Raw genomic sequence first — 17,660 nt, 5'->3', positions numbered from 1 at the left:
TGATGTCAGGGGGTGTGGCATATGCAAATAAGTTATGCTAATGAGTTATGCTAATGAGCTCCTGCACCTCTTTTTCAACGAAATGACCCCTGCTCACAAGTATATACCTCCTTTACATATAATGCTACTTCCCCCCCCTTTGTTATTTGTCTGTCCCTTTTAAATAAATTGTACCCCTCAATCCTAATATTCCAATTGTGACTGTCATCCCACCAGGTTTCAGTAAAGTTCCCTTCCTGTATTAGGACTTCAGTTTTCTCTTGCCTTTTCCCCATACTCTATGCATTATTGTATAGATATCAGACTCCATGTTTTATGCACCCTGAGGTTTTTGTTTCTGTATGTAGCTGGGAGTTAATGTTACCTAGCATATGTGCCACTCCCTGCAAAACTTTAGCATTCTTATCTCCAGTTATTGGCATCATACCAGGCTTTGAATTTTTGTTTTGCTCCCCCCATATGATTTAGTTTAAAGTCCTTATTAGGTTTGCAAGGCTCTTACAAAACACATTTTTACCTACCCTTGTAAGGTGCAAACCATCTCCCAATAGAAGAGCTCCAGTGATGTCATGGGGTGTGGCATATGCAAATAAGTTATGCTAATGAGTGATGCACCTCTTTTTCAACGAACTGACCATGTGTTCTTATCCGTGCACTCTCTGTTTTCTTATCCATATCTAAATGATGAAATAGAAGAATTTGATGAGAAACTCTGCCTTAACTGGTGAAGGTTTTGACGCAGGACCTCTTGGTTACCATGGTGACCATAGGTCTGTCCCAGGTTATATTCTGCTCTGACCAGGTTTCTCATGCTCTGGTTTTGCATTTTGAAATCAGCCTTGTCTGTGGTCAAACCATTATCTGCTGAAGGCTTATTAGAAGATGGCCCCCTATCTTGACAAGGTCTGCAGGCCAATTAAGTTAGTCTACTCCAGAGGCTGCTGGATCTCATGAGATTCCAAGAGGTGCTGGGGGATACTAGAAGTTTGGATTGATGACTCTGCAGAAAGTCTGGTGGGAGCCGGACTTCTGGTTCCATCTGACAATAGGATCCCTCTGCAGTCGGCGCCCCAGCTTCTTGGTTCATTCCAGAGCTAGGAATGTGAAAATGCAAATATCTAGAGTTTTAGTGGCAGAAAACTCAGGCTGGCAGAGCACACTTGTACATCCTACAAGATGGCAGTGATAGGGGTGAAGAAATGTTGCTTCAACCATTACATCAACATTATTTAGATTAATTCAGCAACTGTCTACTGGTTTTTCTGATGCCCCTCAAACAGGCAGTTATCAGACTAGTATTATACAAACCTTTTGGCAGGAAGGCAGATATTAACAAACCATCAAATCTGCCCTTTTCTGTGTCAAATCTGCTTTTTTTCTGGGAAAAATGATTGAGCAAGTGATGGAAGAACAAGTCCAGGTTTTCTTGGATGATATACCTATTCTTGATCCTTTTCAATCAGGCTTGTAGGGCCTTGATTGAGTTGATTGCTCTGGTGGCATTGGTAAATGATCTTTGTATCCGAAAGGATAACTGTAAAGCATCCCTGTAAAGCCCTACATTGGCTGCTTTTTACTCTGTGGAATGTACCATAGAGCTGAAGCACCTGTAAGAGGAAATAGATCTAAGTGGAGCACTATTTAAAATAGTTTTGATCCTTTTTAACCATCTGTGCTCCAAGGGAGATGCTGAATCAGATCCATGGGATCTGCAGTATGTGTGGAGCCCTGCAAGGCTCTGCCTTTTCTCTGTGTTGTTCTGTATTTCATGGTACACAGATAAAAAACTGCCAGAATCAGGAATAACTTGCATCGAGTTTAACATAAAAAGCAGCAAAAGCATCTTGTAGCAATCTTTAAGCCCTGTTGTAGGACAAACCAAGAGCATATGATTTTAGGCAAGTCCACAGATTTACTGATTCTATAAAGTATAAGGGAAATTACTTCAGAGAGTTGTTCACATCATGCCATCAGCTAATTAATTATTTAATTTCATTAATAGCTTGCCTTTCTCACTGAGACTCAAAGTGGATTACAAAGTATGAAAACAATGCAGTCAGACCACATGAGATGTTCAACAATGTAGGGGTTACAAAATTAGAAGATAATGCAGACAAAAGACACAAATTAACAGATGACACAATGGGTTGCACAAGTAGAAGACAAGGGAGAAACAGTAAAAAATTATCATGAACTGTGCAATAGACTACATTCCTACTCCCTTTATAAAAGCACCTTCTGGAACCATTCCATTATCCCACAGCACTATTTCCTTCATAAAAATGACCTCCTGAACATTTCTGCTTTTATAAAAGCACCTTCCGGAACCATTCCATTATCCCACAGTCATAAAAATGACCTCCTGAACATTTCTGCTTTGCTCGTTATGTGGAATGAAAGAAGTATGGAAGCCCGTCTGACCTCCTGAAGCAGGGTGTTCTACAAGATGGAGGGCACAACAGAGAAAGCTTAATGTATCACTGTTGGCTGGTGCAGAGTTATAGGTTGGCAACACTTCTCTAACAGTGGTGTTGTTACTGTATAGCAGACACAGAGTCCCATTTTTGGTTCTTCTTTACTAGGGCATCAGTTCGTTGCATACTTTTTTGTTCCCTCCATGTCCTGTTTGCAAGTGACAGAGAAACGCACGCAGAGGCATCTGGCTGGCTTCTACTGGAAACAGTACTCTGAGTTTTGTGGATCTCATCCAGTGGGATGCTGTTTATGTTCATGTATTAATCAGGTGCATTCATCAGCAATGAGGCAATTGCTCTTTATATTCATTACAAAAATGTACATTACGTTGTACTACATATTTTAAATCTATAAATCATAAGGTATTGTAAGGTATGAATTATTTGCCTTCCATTTTAAAAGTAGAGAAGCTGCGATAAAGAAATATGGTAATAAATTCTAACTCTGCAAAAATCCAGGGGTTGGATGGGGAGTGCAATTATTACTAAAACATTCCGCACATTGGAACACCTTGGACACATACCATTTATCTAGTCCACTTACCTTCACAAAACATTTGCCAGATAGTGATCGTAGTGAAAATCTTCATTTCATTTTGGTCTAAATGTACAGCTATTTCAATCTATTTTATGACAGTCTGTAAAAGCAAGGTAAGATCCAAAGCAGGTGCTAGTCAGGGATCTCGGGATCTGGCCATATGTTTTTCCATTCGTAACAGCATCCTATTTGTCACACTACATCAGAACAGCAGTCTGTCAAGCTGAGCATCCTGCCTCTAGCACTGCCCAACACCTGATGCTGTAGAGAAAAGCAGAAACCTTTCGGTTATAGGCAGATAACTGTGCAGTGCTTTCAGATGGGAACTACCTTCTTTGCCCCTGCGGCATGTTGGTTATGCCCTCAGGCCTGGGATTTGATCTCCTTTTAACGGCAGGAGTAATTTCAAACATTATAAGGTGGACTCCAATTTAAAGCTTAAAAACAGCAGATGAATGTCTTTGATATTTTTTAAATTAGGCAGATCCATATTTAAATGTAGGGCCATCCGTTTTGGTCAAGTTATAGTTATTGATCATTAAATTATGTAGATCTCTTAAAAACCATACACAATATTTTATGGTGCATGGCCGTTGGGCTATTAAACCTAATTAAACTTGAACTTGAACACAATATTTTTATTCATTCAGTAATACATCTATTATGAACAAACTCACACTCAAGCTGGATGCCCTATTGTCTGGTTTCTTTGCTTGAAAGAGTTATATTTTCTGTGCATTTTAATGACATTTCATTCCTTTTATAGAATATCATGCATATATGAAGTCATGTAGTTTCAAATTTCTTCTGCTGTTTCTAATTTTGTGTTGGTGATGGTTTTTTTAAATAAATGATTCCATAGATGCTTTATTTAGGCAGAAATATTGAGGTTGATTTTTTTAAAAATTCTTTAACTTGATTTCTTGAATAAAATCTTTAAGTGTGGTTTTATAGGAAAGCAAAACATACATTTAAAGATACATAAGAAGAATTATAAACCTTCTGTTTTTCATACAAACATCATAAAAGTTATGTCCTTTAAAATATATAACATCAGTTGTGACTCGTTGACACAATCCTCTTTTCCCTATCCAACAGTTTCTTACAGTTTCTAAAACTGAGGGGAACTTCAGAAGTAGTTTATGATATGGCATGGTAGTCAAGTGTCCAAAGAAAATGGCAAAGAATCCACAAACTCTTAGTGTGATCCTAAGCAGAACTTTGGACCACAGCATGTGATTTGAAATGGTGTCCAGGATAGCAGTTCTTTCTCATTGGCCACATTTGCTTCCATCCAAACTTAGTGAGCTGAGTTTGATATAGAAACCAGTCCTTAAAACCAAAACACTGTTTCTTTTGCTAGTGTTATCAGGAGTTAGATGTGTCGTGCTCAATGAATTCATGCTGGTCTTTTTTAAAAAATAACAACAACTGATATTGATGACTGCAATTGCTGACACTATTACAAAAGAAGTAAGTGACAAAAAGGGCTTTCTGTTTTTATACCTTTTAAATTAAACCTGGTTGCATTAAGTATTCTTCTTATTTGTATGTGTTGCTTGTTATATCAACTCCATAGCATTTGATAAGTGTAGTCAAGCAAATTGATTTTTCTAGTTCCCGCCATGAGGGGGCACGTAATGAAATGCAGGTGACTCATCTAATTTATACAGTGGCGCAGGGCTCTCAGTGCATTGCTACAACACCTCTCTCTCTCTCACCAAACAAGGAAGGAGGAAAATACAGCAAAACCCCCCCAAAAAAACCCACCACGATAACTGGAGCAAAATAGGCCACAGCTTATAGCATTCAGAACATTTAGCACAGCACAGGGTTGAATCCAAATGCATAGTGACCCAATTACTATCCGATGAACTGCATCCCAGCCCATGTGCTGGGGAAAAGACTCAGGGCTATCCAGTTCCCTGCTTGTCCAAAGTGACAAAAAGATGGTCCTACAAAGACACAAGCCCTTGTGTGGAACCCTTGCCCCCTGAGAGTGGAGCCAGGCAACCATCCCTGAGCTAGGCATGCCGCTAAATGACTTGACCCCCCCCCCCAGACATCCTTAAGGGGGTTCCCTTCCAGGGAGGAAGGTGTGCAGGCACAGCCTCTCCACAAATGGATCTGGCCCAATGCCTAAAATCACCACAAGACCTCCAACTGTTTCTAGCTCTGCAACCAAGAAAGGAGAGAATCCTGAACCATAAGTCCTGACCCCAGCAGGACAGATGCACCCCATCGGCCCTATACAGAGCAGACAACCTGAAAGAAATATCTGAGTGACGAATGACCGAGCCACCCACTGATTCCACAAAAGGAGCTGCCACTGTGCACACTTTTTTCTTCGTTGCATCCACTTGTTGAAGGGAACATCACCCCTTTAATTTCTCCTTTCCAGTAGCACTGACCAGAATAATTTAGCCCGAGGAACCTGAGAATGCAAGGCTCTCAAGTCTACCAAAATGGCCAACGTGAGGTTGACACCTTTATGACTAGGTCATTCTCCCCCAGCTGGATCACCCTGCCCGGAGGGCTGCTGGAAGGGGCACCACACCACACTGTAGGCAGAACATCCCATCACTTACCCCTCTGTCCCATCCAAGCAATCTACAGATGGTCCTCCAGTCCCAGCAAAGTTCCCCATCTTGAAGTGGAAGCATAGCAACCTGCCCAATACATGACACTGTGCCTGATGATCCAAACTGTCCTGATGGAGCACGAAAAAACTAAAAATTAGATAAATTGAGTAGAAAGACCTACATGAGGGCAGACATAGGTACAGTGAGCTGAGGACCTCCAGCAGCCCAACAAGTGAATAGTATCAGGAGACATCCCAGAATCAGCAGCAGAGGTGGCAGCACCAATCCGAAAGACGTGTGTGTCAAAATCCCTAGGAACAAGTCCAATGGAAGCAATCCCTGTCCTAAGTACGCTAGCAAATTGAAAGCAAGTAAGAAAGGGATCATCAGCACCCAGGAAGAGAGGGCTGTGCCCAGGACGGCGTACAACCAGATATTCTCTAATGAGGTGGACTGGACAAGGCTGCCCAATCCCAGCAGATCTAAGCAAAAGGTGGGACCTGCGCCCCTTCTGATCCATCTTGGATTTATGAAGGAGCATCTGCATGGTAGGTCCTTGAATGTGGATGTCACTTAATGCCAGGGCCTGGCCTGAACAGTCATACCTCGATGCTGATACAAGCTCACTGCAATGGAAGGCACCATAAAACTCCAGTGTGAATGAAGACCAAAACAAGTTAACCTCAAAGTCAGACCAACAGACTGCTGGAAGCTGCCATAATAGTGCAGTCAGGATGCCAAAGGTTATTGTAAGGCGGGCACCTGGTTCGCAAGGAGTAGGCCTTCTCCTACCCTCTATTGCCTTGTGGGCCTCAAAAATAGCAGCAGGGATCTGGATAGCCCTGAGCCTTGCTAAAGAAGGACATAGTGGATAGGTGAACAGCCATAGTCCTTGGTGCAAGCCTGCATTCCCCCATGAAAGAAATATATTGAAGGACTAAGGTCTCTGCATCAGGTCACACACCCCATTAGTGTGTGAAGTGGTTAAGTGTATGGACTCTATTCTGGGAGAACCAGGTTTGATTTCCCCACTCCTCCACTTGCAGCTGCTGGATGACCTTGGGCAAGCCACAGTTCTGTCAGAGCTGTTCTTGAAAAAGAGCAGTTTCTGTCAGAGCTCTCTCAGCCCCATCTACCTCACAGGGTGTCTGTTGTGGGGAGGGGAAGGGAAAGGAGTTTGTAAGCTGCTCTGAGACTCCCTTGGGTAGTGAAGGGTGGGGTATAAATCCAATCTCTTCTTCTTCTTCTTCTGAAACAGCAGGAAAGTGTAGATGTGGAGGTAGAATGTATTTTAATGACAGCTTAACTGATGGTGGGTCCAATTGTACACAAGTATGCTTTTGTGAAGGCTAGTGGAAGGATCCCCCGGTTGCACACTTCCCCGGGTTACTGCTGGGGTTTGAAAAGCCATGCAGCTTGCATGGGAGGGAAGATGGAGACTGATGAAGTACAAAGGCTGCTGGGGAAAATGGGAGTAGGTGGTACATGGGAGCATGCTAGCCAAAATGGCGGGCATTTTATAGACATTTTAATTTAGAAATACATGTTTTAGAGAGAAGAAGAAGAGATTGGATTTATACCCCACCCTTCACCTGGAGCCTCAAAGGAGCTTACAAACTCCTTTCCCTTCCCCTCCCCACAACAAACACCCTGTGAGGTAGGTGCGGCTGAGAGAGCTCTTTCGAGAACTGCCCTTTCAAGGACAGCTCTTGTCAGAACTGCATTGCGGGAAGGGCGGGGTATAAATGTGATAAATAAATAAATAAAATAAACTACGGCTTGCCCAAGGTCATCCAGCAGCTGCAAGTGGAGAAGTGGGGAGCCAAACCTGGTTCTCCCAGATGAGAGTCTGCATACTTAACCACTGTACCAAACTGTAGTGTAACCATATTAGTTCGATGCCTACTGAGATTGTACCAATTTAATAGTACGTTAGGGGTTTTGTGGTATAATGTGTTGCCATTGGGGGTGTGCCTGAGGCTGGAGAAGCTTAGGAAGGTGCCGAAGCCCTGCTCTCTCCATGACATCCCCCCCTGCCGTTGCCCAGTTGTACACTGGGGTTCCACTAAGACAGCACTGATGGGGCTTGCTGCTCGCATACCTTCAGATTATGCTGGCATAGTGTATTGGATTATAAACAGTGACAATATTGTTTTGCTGAGCGTGTTTGTACCTATTCACAAACAAGCTACTGTAAAAATATTTTCTGAACACCAAGTATTTGTCTGTTTGGTCCACATACTTTTTGAAGTATTTCATCAGTCTAGCTATCATTACACATATATACATTTTAATCGTATAAATACATTATGCCGCCTCATATTTCTTTTCTTGTTGTTTCACTGACATCTTATTAGAGCCCCTCATGAGACCATTTCTTTTCAGTCCACTACATTTTAGTAAACAGTGCTTTGTACATTAAACAAAGATGTATGAAATATGAGGGAAAATCCAGTGGTGTCGAACATTGCTCAGCTTCTCAAGAGTCTCGCCGCACTTGATTAGGTCCTTGTTAAAGGGCATTAAGATTGTCCTTATGATTGATAACTTTTGAAGCTATCAAGTGGGAATCAAGTGCAACTTGGTTGTCTGAAGAAGTCCATTCTCGCTGTGTGCTTTGACATTCTACTTCATGTATTACTCTTTATGAATTGCAAGAAGTACGTACCCCCAGGTGTCTTTTTTTCCACTGCAGATACATAGACTGGAAGGCTATTGCATGGGAGAAAAAATCTAACGTATAAAGTGGCCCTTAAGAAGAAGTGTATCTTGTCAAATATGAAACATCTTTAAACTTGAGATGTACTTAATCAGATTTCACTGTAATGGAGCTGTCCATGGTTCTAGAATAGGAAGTTAAGGGGGGAAATGTTCCTCTAAGGTGCTAGAGGAATGCAACAATTTTTTTAGTTGCATTTGTTGTTGTTCATTTGCTGCTAAAGTTGAATCCAGCATTCTCTCTTAATTCCATACTTTTTCGTTCACATAGCACTACTAAACTTTGATAATAAAACTTGCAGACCACGATGCTATGTATACTTACTTGAGAAAAAAAAATCCCAGGAAAAATATGGGAATGAGTCTGATATGGTCTCTGCAAGTAGAATGAGGATGCAATCCTTCTTCCTAGGAGTAAGCTCACTGAATAAAAGGAGACATGACACCTGAGTAGACTGGTTTAGGAGGTGGTCTGGGAGTCCAGACAGCCCTGGAAAAGCTGTCATTCCAATCCCAGGAACAGTCTGAGGGCTTTCAGTCCAGATGCTGGGGACAGATGTCTTCCATGAAGATAGTTTCAGAGGGTAGCCATATTGGTTTGCAGTAGAGGAGGTAGATTCAAGTCCAGTAGTGTCTTAGAGACCAACAAGATTTTTCTGGGTATAAGTTTTTGAGAGTCAAAACCCTTCATCAGGTACAAGATTTGTGTCTGACAAAGGGAGCTTTGACTCTTGAAAGCTTATGCCCTGGAAATCTTCTTGGTGCTGTAGGGTCTGTAAGTTTGATCTTTAAGGTGCTCCTGGACTAAAATAGTTAACTCAGAAATAAAACCCATCTTACTTCATGAGGCTTATTGCTTGGAAAGAGGCCTGCAGCTCATTCTACTTTCAGGCATTGTGTTTGATCCATTCCCTTGGTTTTTCTGATCCATTGCCTGTTTTATTTGCACCTTCATAATGGAGGTCAGTTGTCTTGAGCTGCAAGGGCCACGGCAAGTTTCCAAGGGGATCAGGCCATTTACCATGCTCATGAACTAATCCCATGAACAGCTCACCAGATTCACTACATTTGATTATTGTTAAGTTCACTTGGAGAACTCATTTGTGGTGAAGATTGCAGCATCCCTAACTACTACCCAGCACTGGCTAAAGGAGGAAATTTCAGGCAGACTAGTGAATGAAATCTCTTTTCATCCATTAAACCAGTACACCAGACATTGGATTAGATCCTACTAGCTTTTACAGAGACTCTTGCTCCATTTCTCTGCTTGCTGCAGCCCTGTCTTTGGGGGTCAAGAGGGTCTTCTTCTTCTTCTTCCTCTTGTAAAAATTGAAAGCTGGTATTTATTTACTTCATTTATACCCCACCTTTCTCCCTTGTGGGGACTCAACACAATTTACATTGTTCTTGTCTTGTCCATTTTATCCTTGCAACACCCCTGTGAAGTAGGGTTGGTGAGAATGTGCGACTGGCCCAAGGTCATGCAGCAAATTTCCATGTCAGAGTGGAGATCTGAACCCAAGTCTCTCATATCCTAGTTTGACACTAACCATTACATTGCACTAGCTCTTCAAATGATCCTTGGAAAGCTTTGGTGTCTGACTTTCTCTTGCTGTCTGTACCTTTCAAGGTAAGACATTCTTGTGCTGTCTGCACCTTTCAAGAGAGCGAGGTTGAAGGTTGTCCCATCTTCAGCTTCATAGGAGCTGGATCTAACAGAATATCAGTTTCTGAATTTGTCATAATATTCTGTCAGTGCTGGCCCAAATGGAAGAAACTGTTGTAGACACAGGATGTATGGGCAGTCAAATACTGAAAAATACCTCTGCAGAACACATTTGCGTCATGTTTCAGCCTTCATGAAGTGGGTAGAGTTGAGAACAAAGGATCAGTCATAATTGTTTTCAAGAGATTTCTCTGGAAGAGCTATGCAGCAGACATTGACTACCACTCACTTAAAAATGATAACAATGCCTACCACAGATAATGGGTGTTTGCTTTTTAAAGGAACAGCATGACAGCACTTGGTGCTTCACTCAAGCTTACTAGCAAATAGGTCAGGCCAGACTCAGATGACTGTTCTGTCCAAACACAAAGGTTGGATATGTTTCCTCTCTCATCTTCCTAAGTGTGTAATCAACTTCTAAAGGCGATCTGCTTGGGTGTCAGTATTTCTCACATTCAATAGGTCTAACACAGCTAAAAAATACACCATTGGGCATCATAGGATTTTGATTAACGTTGTGGTGATCTGTTTAATTGTAAGCAGCCTTCTTTATGCTGTCACAATCACAATAGGACAAGGGTGCTGTTTGTGTAACACAAACATTTTGAGGACAGATACTTCCTGAAATACTGAATTACTAATAAAGTAGGGGGATGTGGCAATAATGAAAGAGGTGGTGTTATTGGCACTGATTTGTGGTGTCGATAATATGGAGAAATTGACAGTTCTGCTTGGTTTATACTATGCCTGTTTTACAAGTCAGATTTGTGGGTTTTTTACGATCATGGACAAAGAAATAAGGATGTCAGTTTTCAGAATTTCCCTGTATTATCTTGTATTGATCCCCCTTGATAACTTCAGGAAGAATACAGTCAGATGTTGAAAGGCTAAAATTATTTCAGTGCAAATGGGCTGAAAGCAATGAAACAAAAATCTGCTATTGTAAAAGTGTATCTGCATCTGCTTTTTCTGGAAGTTAGCTTTACATGGGATGGTATAATAGACATCCAGAAGCAAGGCCAGATCTGGGGATGCATACTCCAATGCTGCAAATGTAATTCCTCTGAAATATAACTCCCATCTAGAATTTCTGAACTCCCAAAAATATTTCCCCAGATTCACGAAAACCAATGACTTCATCTTATCTAGACACAGCATGAGTTTGTTAGCCCTGTCCACTCTCACCATATCTCTGTGGTTAGGGTGGGTTAAGACGTAGCGATTTTTCCAGTACCATCCAGCTAATATCCTACTTCAAGGTACACTCCTGCCTCAGAGTACAAAGCTCTCTTATGTGAGCACAGCTGCCTATGATCTGTAGGGGTGATGTGGGGGCAGCTGTGCATAAAATACTGTTGGTGGGTTAAGGAGTGTGGAACAGGACTTTCTTAGTAGTGGCTTTGATGGCCCAGTGTCTTAGTGACCCATTTGTACTTACCAGTTATTTAGGAAGAACTGTAACACTATTCTCTTTAGGCAGGCTTGCACTCTGGACGTCCTAGAACCTGCTGTTGGTTCTAGGTACATTGTGGACACAATAAAGCCCAGATTAAGCTCGTTTCCTCCCAGTAGGGCAGTTAAGTCTTTGAGAGCTGAACACACCCCTTCTTTCATAGGCCTGTTGCCACCAGAGGGTTGCTGAAGAACCATCTTGTTCTGAAGAAAGGAGTAGAGAAGAGCCTGAGGACAGCTGCCCCTCCAGTCCCTCAAATGCCACCACTGGGCTTTTTAAATTGCTTTGACCTGAGAGGAGGAACAAGGAGACAGGAAAGCCTGTTGTAAGATAACCTGATTGAAGAGAGGTGCATTAAAAAAATCAGGCTAGACCATATATTTATACCATCCATTAGCCTGTGAAAGGCAGCTACTGCTGCAGGCTCTTTGTAAAGTTGAGAGGTAATATGCAAATACTTTCCCATGTTCTTTAGGAGTTTATTTCCAGCTCCTGCCAACCTAGCAGTTCGAAAGCAAGAAATTGCAAGTAGATAAATAGGTACCACTTCGGTGGGAAGGTAACAGCGTTCTGTGCGCCTTGGTGTTTAGTCATGCTGGCCACATGACCACGGAAACATCTTTGGATGGCGCTAGCTCTTCAGCTTTGAAACGGAGATGAGCACCGCAACCCTAGAGTCGGATTCGACTGGCTTTCGAACAAGGGAACCTTTACCTTTTACCTAGGAGTTTAAATCTTTCTTCTTTTAATATGTATAACCTGTTTGGAACTTTGGAAAAGTGGGATGCAAATGTATTAAATAACCCACTGAAATCCAGTGGAAATTTAAAAGAATGTGGGTGGCGCCCACTATTTTTAGTGACATTTTATTGTTTGAAGAATGGTTTGTTTTTGTCTAGTAATAAATACAGTTAATAGGGCAAACATTGACAAAGAACCTTGATGTTTTGTGGCCTTGAAGACTACCAGATGATAATGTACGGAAAGCAAAACTACTCATTCATCAAAAATCAGTTGTGTGCGATTAACAAAAAAAAATGCTTAGAATTGGAAACCAAATCTAAGTTAATATAGTGAAATCAATTTTAAAAAATGTATGGTGCTTTAAAAAAAAGGAGAGAGGAAATGATATTTCAGTCTGGAAAGCCTTTAATTAATAAGGTGTAGAAAGTAGACTAGGAAGCATATGCCAACCTATTCTGATGAAATTTAGCATTGTGCGTGTATTATCAGCAACATTCACTATTGGCTTGTAGCATTCTTGACTGTCAATAAACATTGCTTTGACTGTGCAGGATGATAATTGCTCTGTCTGCACTTTCTTTGGCACCTACCAATCGCTGCTAAAGAGCTACTAAAGCACAAATGTGCATGCATGTCAGCAGTTCCAAAAATACTGGTGGACTTTAGCATCCTTTTGTATTCCTTCTAAGAAACATTCTTTACATTTTTGATTGGATCACTATTTATGAACACACTTGCTTCCTGAAATGACACCCAGAAGAAGTGCTTTTCCCTCCCCTTTCCAGGAGAGGTATTTGATTTAAGCAAGAAAGGCTTTCTTTGCTTTTTAGGAACAACACAGACATTTATGGATTTGAGATATCTGGTAACTGGGTCTCAAGCTGAAGCCAAATTCATGAAATCATCATCTTCATCTCTCGGGATAGTTTTGTAATCCCCCCCCTCCAGCATATGTAAAACTGACTTTTAAAGTGTTTAGTGGATAATGGATCATGTAAGGTCAGTACTAGCCATAGCTATTATGGCTATTATTTTCCCTTTTCATGGGAGGGTGCCCAGCAAAATGAGATTGTCACACTCCCTTTTTTGAGAGAGAGAGAGAGAGAAAGAAGGAGAGAGAGAAGACAGCGACAGACAGTTAAAAGCCTCTTCATGTAAGGATGTTATTTCATAAAGACACCAGCACTGGATTATCCCCTTCACTTTAAACTTCTGCCAGCTTGTACAAAGAGATAAAACAAAATAGCCCTGGTCCCAGGGGTGGAGGAGTGCTGGCCGTATCTGCCTGTGTCCACAGCTTTCATTTTGATTAGTCACATGTGAGGAAAATTCACTTAGGCTGAGAGGTAAATTTAATACCAGTTATGCCCATGCTGTTCATATCACAACCATTTTCACATGATGCCACTTAATTCCCTAAGAAGCAGAAAGGTAAATCGGTGGCTGGCCAGCTAAGGTGTCATAATGCATTAGGACCAGGGCTCACTGCAGGGGATAATGGTTCTGATTGCTGTTGACTCATGTCTCCACCAACTGCCTCATGTAAAATAAGTGACATTTAAAAGGCATCAAAATGTGAGAAGAGGTAAAAAAAATAAAATAAGGCAAGTACTGTACTAAAGTTGCCACCTGAACGCTAAGTCCCTTTTTCACCCTAAGTGGTATAAAATGATAACGCAACATGCCATGGGTGACCTGCACTAAGCTTTTAACTTCCTGTCTTGTGTTTTTAGAGAAAATCTGTAAAATTGCTTCTGGGAACTGCTCCAACATGTTATCATTATTTCCAATTTAATTCCCCCCCCCTTGCTTTTCTGCTTTTGCCCTTGGATATCAGACTATTCATCTTTTTAAAGGCTTAAGACCGAATCGAGTTAGGCAGTGGGTATACAACAAGAGGCAGCTCGGTCTCTAAAGGCCCATTTAAGTCTATTTTTATAAAGAGAATCAAATTCCAGTTTACAGTAAGCATATGCTTCAGTTGACATCTGTTTCGAAGACTTGGATGCTTTGTTTGCATAACAGGCACCAATAAATGGCCTTGTTTTAAGTCTGCTCACTCGGTTGTATTTGGGTTGTTCAGCTGGGGATTTGAGTCACAGCTGATCCCCTACCGCTTATAGCAGATAGCAAAAGGAAAGGAGGGGGGGGGCAAAAATCTGAGAAGCCCAGGCATATTTATTAATGCAGATTTTAACATTCTCAATGAACTACTTAAGCCCGTGTTAGATTACAGCCAAATCCTTATTTGATCAGGCAGAGGAGCAAGCCATGCTTCAAACTACCAAACTGCAGATTAGAAAAGTTATTTTCTTTTCTCTTTACTTCCACTGGTGTCATAGGTAGCTCTGTGTAATAGAAACAGGGGAGATCATTTAACAAATATGGAAAAGGAAATTTATTTTTAATGGAATCAATATAAACAGTGGAACACATAAATATAACGTGGGTTTCCCCCCCCTGCAGGGAGAGGAAAATCCCGTATACTTGTACTGTCTTTTCCGATACATGTTACAGTATACCATGCTACTGATCCAGAAATGTGAATGAAAGAATATTTTAAATGAATAATTGTGATTCCTGTTTTAGTAGAAATGATTTTATTATCATGTTTTTTATTGTAGCCAGTGCGCCACAGCTATTCACAATTTACATACTACCTATATTTTACTTCACCTTTCCTCCAGTAATTTCAAGTAGCACATATACAACACCTCTCATTTTATCCTTACAACAAGGTTTATTCTCAGTTTTTTCTGCACTGCACTTTTACTGCCACGGGTATTAGAGTTGCAAACTCTGGCCTGGGAAATTCCTGACGATTTGGGGGCAGTACTTATGGAATGGGGAAGCTGGGGGGGGGATTTCACCTAGAGTCTTTCATATATTATAGAGCTTGCCCTCTGAAGCTGCCATTTCCTCCAGGACACATGGTCTCTGTAGTTTGGAAATTAGTTGTAAATCTGCAAGAACTCCAGGCCCCACCTGGATGTTGGCAACCTTAACCATCCATCTGTGCACAAATGTGCCATAATGTTTTCTAACTACAAGGAACAAAAAAATTATATAAAAGACAGAGTTTACTACAACTTTTGTCTTTCTTCTTATTTATTTAATTTTAAGCAGTAAGCATCCTAACGCCTTACTAAATCCCTACTGCACCAACATTTTGTTTCTGCTATACTTTCCCCCCTACTGCACTAGATGAGTTATGCTGCATATTAGAATAACCTCTCCAATGCAATGTTATTTTTGTTACAGTCTGGCCAACTGGATTTTAAATTGTAATCTCACACTGCAGCAACAGCTTCAGAGGATTTTCACATCATGAAAGAACACGAGACTGCCACTGAATTTCCCAGTCTCCGCCATGATATCTAAAACTTTGTGGCACATAGTTCGACCTTGATCATGGTAGAATTTAATGCTAAAGTAGAAATTCACGTCATAGTAGTGGTGGAACAAAACACCAATTTGGGCTGTGCTATCTAGGTGATTTTTACTAAGCCCCTGGGCTTGGACCCTGTGGTGCACATGTGGAAACACAAACAGACTTAGTGAACATATGCAGTGCTTGCACATGATCTTGCGCAACACCTAGTGCTTTTCTCCCTATATATAATAGTGCCTATAAATTAGCTCTCCAAAATCTTACAGAAGTGGAAATACAAGTGGGGATACAGTAAGTTTGACTTAGTGCAAACAGCTACTGTGGTCTTTTTCTTGTGATTCGTCTGGTGCAAGAGCTCTGGTGCAATCAGAAATTTGGTGCTAGATGCAACCCATGATCTACATTTGGACTTGCTTGAATTTGTGTGAAAATTGTTCCCTTTGTTGTTTGCTACTGTTGGCTGCAGTGAATTTGTACACTTGATGGCTGCAAACCATTCCACTGGGAAGCATCATCAGCATGATTCTCCTTAGCATCGTGAACCGCCATTCCTTGCTCCCTTTCACCTCCTTCCTCCAAATTATTGTATAGGGCTCCATAATAGTTTACTGAGTGTGTGTGGGTTTTTTTCAAGTGGATTTACTTATCAGCTTTTTCTAGTGGTAGCAACAACCGAAGTGGGAAATGTATCTCTCCCATTTACTCTTATCCAGTACACCTACTTTCTTTTTTCCCCCTCTCTTTAATTTTTATATATGGTAAAAATTTCATTGAAGAGAGGTTTTAGATGACAGGGCTGTAATTTTAAACCCAATAGAAGAGGTGTAAGCAATTTGAGCTTAGCTGAAGCATAATCTTAGGTTGTCAAGAAGAAACCCATTCTCCCTATGCTAATCAATCAGTATATCAAGCGACCAATCATCTCTTCAGCTTAGCATATATCCTAAGGTTTGATATATCTATTAACTGCCCATCATGTAGCTGGTCTCCGAATGATGAGATTCCCCTATCTTGGCACTTTGGAGGCAGACAACTGAGCTATCACAGCCTCGGAGAAATACCAAAGGGGAGATTTCATTCCTATTCTAGAGAGCAAAGACAATCCAGGAATTTAGAAACATAGTCTCAGAAAAAGAATACACGGGAAATTACCTTTTTCAACATCGTGTTGTATGTGTGCAAATTGTATATATTTTTCTTCATTTTTTTTTGCTGTCTCCAAAACAACAGTAGGATTTTCATTGTTTAGTGTGATCGAAATCTCCAGCAGAAAATAGTGTTTGACCTTGTTGTTCCCTGTTAATTACAGGAGACACAAACAAAGTGCCATAATTAAAATAATATTTTTCCTATTATTAGAGGGTGATCAATGCACAAACAGAGGAGAACTTTATGACAATGCCATAGAGGTCTGTTTACACCTGAAGAAAAGAGCTTATTTTTCAAAAGAGTGCACACTGACTTTTTCATTTGAAAACCAGAAATTCAGATCTCATCTAGAGAAATATGGCCAAACAGCCACATGACCTGTCTGCTAAATATTAGAGGTGTATAAGCATGTCATAATACTTCAAGACCACATAGGAATGATATTTTTTATAAAATAAGAAGTCATTCATTCTACAGTCACTGAAGTTCATTATGTTTTTCAGAGATTGTGCAGGTAATTCAAAAGCCTGAGTCTACAATATGCATTGTACATAATCACTGTGTGACAGAATACATACAATCTCACATTCAAAGTATTCGAGAGTTAAAGTTAGTATAAATACAACTTAGACAATAAACAGGGTTTAATTGACCTTGAGCTTAATATGGGTGCCACATTTAAGGAAATCTATCTTAATTTAAAAACAAAACACATATAAAACTCTGACTTTACTAATGTCCATGTTATTCAACAACCTGTTTTACACTTCCTGCCTTCTAAAACTACAGCATGGAAAATAATCTAGTTTATGTGATTGACAATCCTATGCATTTCATAGGCTTAAACTGAAGTAACCAGGCATCGTGCGAGAAACTTTGTGTGAG

The sequence above is a fragment of the Gekko japonicus genome, unplaced genomic scaffold (assembly GCF_001447785.1).
Source record: "Gekko japonicus isolate JY-2015 unplaced genomic scaffold, Gekko_japonicus_V1.1 scaffold128, whole genome shotgun sequence".
NCBI classification, from domain to species: Eukaryota; Metazoa; Chordata; class Lepidosauria; order Squamata; family Gekkonidae; genus Gekko; species Gekko japonicus.
The sequence above is the reverse complement of the archived record's forward strand: the minus strand, read 5'-3'. Positions refer to the sequence as shown.